The sequence below is a fragment of the Crocuta crocuta genome, unplaced genomic scaffold (assembly GCF_008692635.1).
Source record: "Crocuta crocuta isolate KB4526 unplaced genomic scaffold, BGI_CrCroc_1.0 scaffold190, whole genome shotgun sequence".
Lineage (NCBI taxonomy): Eukaryota > Metazoa > Chordata > Mammalia > Carnivora > Hyaenidae > Crocuta > Crocuta crocuta.
Window position 1 is genome coordinate 11,210,948 of NW_027527955.1, and position 5,437 is coordinate 11,216,384.

General features: G+C 41.1%; 1 protein-coding gene across 5 annotated transcripts in view; it reads right to left on the minus strand.

Moving 5' to 3' along the window:
- SETDB2 (SET domain bifurcated histone lysine methyltransferase 2) overlaps positions 1 to 4,067 on the minus strand; it is a 62,646-nt gene extending 58,579 nt beyond the window's left edge. For 2 of the 5 annotated variants that reach the window (XM_077752608.1, XM_077752607.1), the window contains exon 1: positions 3,539 to 4,064. The gene's annotated coding sequence lies outside the window, so the exon portion shown is untranslated. Of the gene's footprint in view, positions 1 to 2,253; positions 2,350 to 3,538 lie in introns of all 5 variants that reach the window. The other 3 variants (XM_077752609.1, XM_077752606.1, XM_077752611.1) reach the window with 3 other exon arrangements.
- Positions 4,068 to 5,437: the final 1,370 nt, after the last annotated feature.

Genomic DNA, 5,437 nt, shown 5'->3' on the forward strand with positions numbered 1-5,437 from the left:
AATAGATTCAAGAATTTAAATTATAAAAATTTTTAATGTTTATTTACTTTTGAGAGAGAAAGTGTGTGTGTGTATAAGCAGAGCAAGGACAGAGAGAGAGAGAGACACAGAATTTGAATCAGGCTTGATTCTCAGCTGTCATCACAGAGCCTAAGGCAGGGATCGAACTCAAAAACTGCAAGATCATGACCTGAAGCCTAAATTGGATGCTCAACCGACTGAGCCATCAGGTAAAATATATTACCTTTAGGGGTGCGTCTTAGGCACCCTTATAGGTAATGTATTTTTAAAAACATGTAGCACACAGAAAACTTGGGGACAACCTCAATTAAAAACAGACATGGAAAAATAAGATATAAAAGATACAAAGAGAAACATAGTAAATAAGAGGACAAGAAAAAGGCCAAATCGTTAATCACAAAAATGATGAAGGTGTTAACCGTACTTACTAAAGGACTCTTAAACTGGATTGCAAGCAAAGCCTAGTTATATTTTAAAATAAGAGACTCACTTAAATTACACAAACTGTCATCAAAAGGTTGAAATAACAGTATGTGAAAAAAGACAATAGTGAAAGATCTTATCAGAGCTACATACCACATATCTCCACCTCCTTCCCATTATACCAAGTCTATTAAGTTTATAGATGAATTCTACAAAACTTTCAAGGAATAAATCATTTCCATAATAGACAAACAATTTCAAGTCAGGAATATATGGGAAGCAACTTTNGTAAGAAACTCAAGACCAAAAGCAGGGGTATATAAGCAAAAGTAGTTAGTAAAAATATACATAGTATTACTAAAATAAAATTTATCCTAGGAATACCTAAAAAGTTTAACACTGGAAAGTTTATCAACGTAAATTCCTACATTATCATGTAAATGGAAAAACCAACATCTGAGATGCAGAAAACAAAACAATTCAATGAAAGTCAGCAACTAATCTGGAGACTGGGAGATAGGGGACCCTTAGCAAACTAGGAATATAAGAGAACTTCTTTAGCCTGATAAATAATCTCTACTAAAACCTAGCAGCGAACATCATACTTAATGAAGAAACCTTAAAAGCATTTTTATTACAAGGATGAGGGCACTTGCCACCATTGCTCTTATTCAATACTGTAATGGAAGTCTGAGAGAAATGCAGTAAGATGAAAAAAAAAAAAGAACACCTAAAGATTTTAAAGAAAGCAAGATCTACCTGTAGAATAAACAAAAACAAAATAAAGTTAAAAAACAAGAGCTGAGAGAAAATACTTGTAATCTATTTTAACAATAGTAACAAAAAGGGGACATAATCATAAACACTGAAGAACATTTTATTTTTTTTTTTTAAGGTTATTTATTTTTGAGAGAGAGAGAGAAAGACAGACAGTGAGAAGGGAAGAGGCAGAGAGAGAGACACACAGAATCCGAAGCAGGCTCCAGGCTCTGAGCTGTCAGCACAGAGCCTGACACGGGGCTCCAGCTCACGAACTGTGATATCGTGACCTGAGATGAAGTCAGGCACTTATCCAACTGAGCCACTCAGGTGCCCTGACACTGAAGAAAGTTTTAAGAATTATATAGGATACATGGGGTCTAGGACACATAAAGAACTCTTTAAACCATTAAGATGACTCAGCAGAAAAAGGGGTAATTTTTAAAAGAAATTATAGACATTTACATCAATTATAGGTTAGTAAACATGAACAGATACTGCAACCTTACTTAGCAGAGAATGAAAAAAAAATTTTTAATGACTTAATTTCATCCATCATATGGACAAAAAGAAGACAGTATAGTATCTCATGCTGGTCTAAAAAAAATTTTTTTTAATGTTTATTTTTGAGAGAGAGAGAGAGAGATGAGAAAGAGAGACAGCGTATGACCAGGGAAGGGGCAGAGAGAGAGAAAAGAAACAGAATCAGAAGCAGGCTCCAGGCTCTGAGCTCTCAGCACAAAGCCCAATGTGGGGCTCAAACCCCTGAACCCCGAGATCATGACCTTAGCAGAAGTCAGACACTCAACCGATTTAGCCACCCAGACACTCCATCGTGTTGGTCTAGACTGTAGGAAAATTGAACTTTCAAACTATTTTTGGGATGTGTAAGTTAGTAGAAGTATTCTGAAGACAAATTTGACACGGCCAATTAAAATTGAAAATGTTCATAACTTAAAAAAAAAGAATGATCATAACTTAAAACCAAGCAATCCCACTTTTAGGTATATATCCTTGAGAAACATCGCATGTACACAAGAAAATACATACCAGGATTTCCCTGCAGCATTGTCTATAAGGTGAAAAACTGGGAACAACCAATGTCCATCAAAAAGAGAATGGCAAATAAAATGTGCTATATAGTACCTATCAAATAAGATATAATTTAATATAAAAAACAATAAGAGACAAAAATAAATATTTTACATTAAAAGAACAATTCAGCCATGCACTGAAACACTATGCAGCACATATAAAAAATGAGGTAAATTATAAGCTATAAATAACGTGTACAGACTTCAAAAACACTGACAAATGAATAAAGCTACAAAATGACATAGTATGACACTATCACCATTTTTAAAAAATTATAAATGTATACATGAACCTAGAGAGAATAGTAAGTATAAAAAAAAGACTTGAAGGCTCTGCACCAAGTCTTTAGTATGGGGTTGGGTAGTGAGGGAGAGTTCAGGGATTGTGCTATCTGTAAGGTTTTAATTTTGTTAAAAGGGTAATGTTAATAGTGTACTTAATTTAAATCTTAAGTATATAATTTTCAAAAACAGGATGGTCCATTTTACAGGCTTTTGGAGCACACTGCCAAACTGCTTTCTACAAAGGTTCTACCAACTCATATTTCCACCCACAGCACACAAGCACACTAACAGCTTTTTAAAGAAAAGCTCTCACCACTGTTGTTCATACCTTCTGAAAACTGAACAGTAAAAGCATGTTTAGTGAAGAAAATTTGCAAAATATAGTAAAGCATTAAGAGGAAAATTTCGACCACTTTGTTTTGCTTCAACTTATGGTTGCCTTCGTCTTTAAAAACAGGCTCTTTATGAAACTGTGACCGTTTCTTCCCTATTTCTCATATTTTAATTAAGATGATAGTAGTAAACATTTATTGAGTATAAACCACGTGTCTGGCACACTTCTACATACTTGACTTATTCTTACTGATCTGCGTAACAATGATGAGAGAAAATTAGCATGCCTGTTTTTCAAAAGAGGAAACTACAGCGTGTCACACTGTGACAGTGACAAAAAATAAGGAACCAAGGCAGGGTGATTTCAGAGCCCGTTTTTGGTTTTGTTTTTTAATTATTCCACTCTACCTTTTGGAAGTTACCTCTTTGCCTCATACAGAACTCATTGCAGGTTTCCACATGCTTAAGAGCACAGTTCTTTAGCCACTGTTCCTTATTTTACTTACTGGGTAATTACTTATTGGGTTGTGGTTAATGAGAGTCAGGTGCCTTTAGGATCTGATCTCAATCCCGTGATCTTGGACAAATGATTTTTACTTCTTTAGGGCTCGTGTAAGTCTTACCTGTGATATGGGTCAGTGGTTAAACCTTCATATTCTGCTTCTGGATTTTATACTGCAGTCCATTTCCTGCAGCCCCTTTTACAGCCTCAGGTTCCCAGCTGCTTAGGAGTCACCTCACATTACGGTGTGCACTTGGAGATAGAGACTGAAACGGGGGTTGAGAACTCAAAATGCCCGCGGTCCCTTCTAAAGCCTGGGACTGCGGGTGGGTAAAAGAAAAAAGGAGGTTGCAACGGCTGGGGCCCACGCAGCCGAAGGTTCCGCCGCGTTCCCAGGTCTCGGGCCGAAGGAGCTGTCAGGGGGCCACCCAAGGCCGTGCCTCGGCTCCACTGCTTTTTCCGCCCGCCAGACCTGAGGGCTGCGCTGGGCCCGCTCCGTTGGTGAGGCTGGGTTTCCCCGCGGGTCGGGTTCCTCTGCGACTCCAGGCCACCAACCCCCACGACCCCAGATGCCCCCAGGACAGGAAGTACTTCACCATTGACTAGACCTCATCTCTGCAACAACTGTCCCGCCTCACCTCAGGCGGGGAAGGAGGACCGCCCAATCTCTTTCGTCCAGGCCTTTCTAATGCTAATCCTAAAAGGGAGGAGTCGTTCACCGAAAACTCCCCCTACTTGGCCAGGAGCCCATTGGTTGGACACCCTAACTGGATCCACACCTCAGAGGTTCCGCGCGCTTATCGCCGGCAGCGCGGCGGCGCCGCATCGCGCCGCCTACCGATTGGCTGTCAGCGATCTCGGCTCGTCTCGCGCTCTGTGGCTGGACCAATGGGAATATCCGCAGTCGAGGCCGGCATCGTTGGAGTGGTGGCGCAGCTGCTTCCTCCGGTAGGTGTTCCGCTGCCATCTTGTGTGTGGCTAGGACTGGAAACTTACTTAGCAGCTCCAGGTGTGGTGGGGTCCTGAGGAGCGATGGAGGCGAAGAGGGATCTGAGGGAATACACCTGGTGCCTTCTGCGCTTGCCTGAAAGGGAGAGGTTTTCTTTGCCGGAGTCTTAGCCCTAGCTAGAGAGAGTGATGAATGGGGGCGGGGGGAAGGGAGGGAGAGGGGTTTGAAGATTCCAGGCTTTGGTTTGTTCATCATCTTGAGGGCTCGTCGGAGGCACTGCCGCCTTAATGCTGATTCCCAGGGTTCCAGAGAACTACACCCATAATCTTTGTCTCGGGAAGACTGACCATCAGCTCCTAATCAGTCCGATGGACTGATTCAGAAAGGAACAAGGCTGGTTATTAATAGAAGGGGAAAGAGGGAGATGCCTCACCACTATCCTCAGGTTAGAAAGAGACGTCTTTATTTTCTGTCGTTTGCGAGGGAGTGACTGCTAAAGTGTTGGCTCTTGACATTAGTTACCCTCTGACTAAGGCCATCTTTTGGTAATAGGTGTCTAGTTCTGCGTTTGGGCGGTTTTATATATTGGTATGCAGTCGGCATTCCTGCAGTGGTCTTTTTTAAAATCTAGAAAGTGGTGGTCTTTGCAGAAACAGTGGAAAGGGAGGAAGAACTTAGGAAAATCTTTTGTTTCGCTGGTTACGATCTGTTGAAGATTTAGGAATTTCTCGAGCTGCCTTAACTTGCTTGGTTGCTTTGTCAGGGACAAGGGGAGGCGTTTGTAAAGGAAAGCACCATCTGAGCTCTTTATGGGGTGGAAGGAAGAAAAGAATTACCTCCTTTTTCTCCTCTCTCTCTTTTAAATCGAAGTGGAAAGCACGCATTGGCTTTCATTTGGGAGGATAATTTATCAGAACTGAAAATCTAGCCGATAAGGCTGCCTGGGTGGCACAGTCAGTTAAGTGTCTGGCTTTGGCTCAGGTCATGTGCTCATCGTTTATGAGTTCGAGCCTTGCCTTGGAATCTCTGCTGTAAAACCTAGCCGGTAAAAGGCCTCTATTTTGTGTTGAG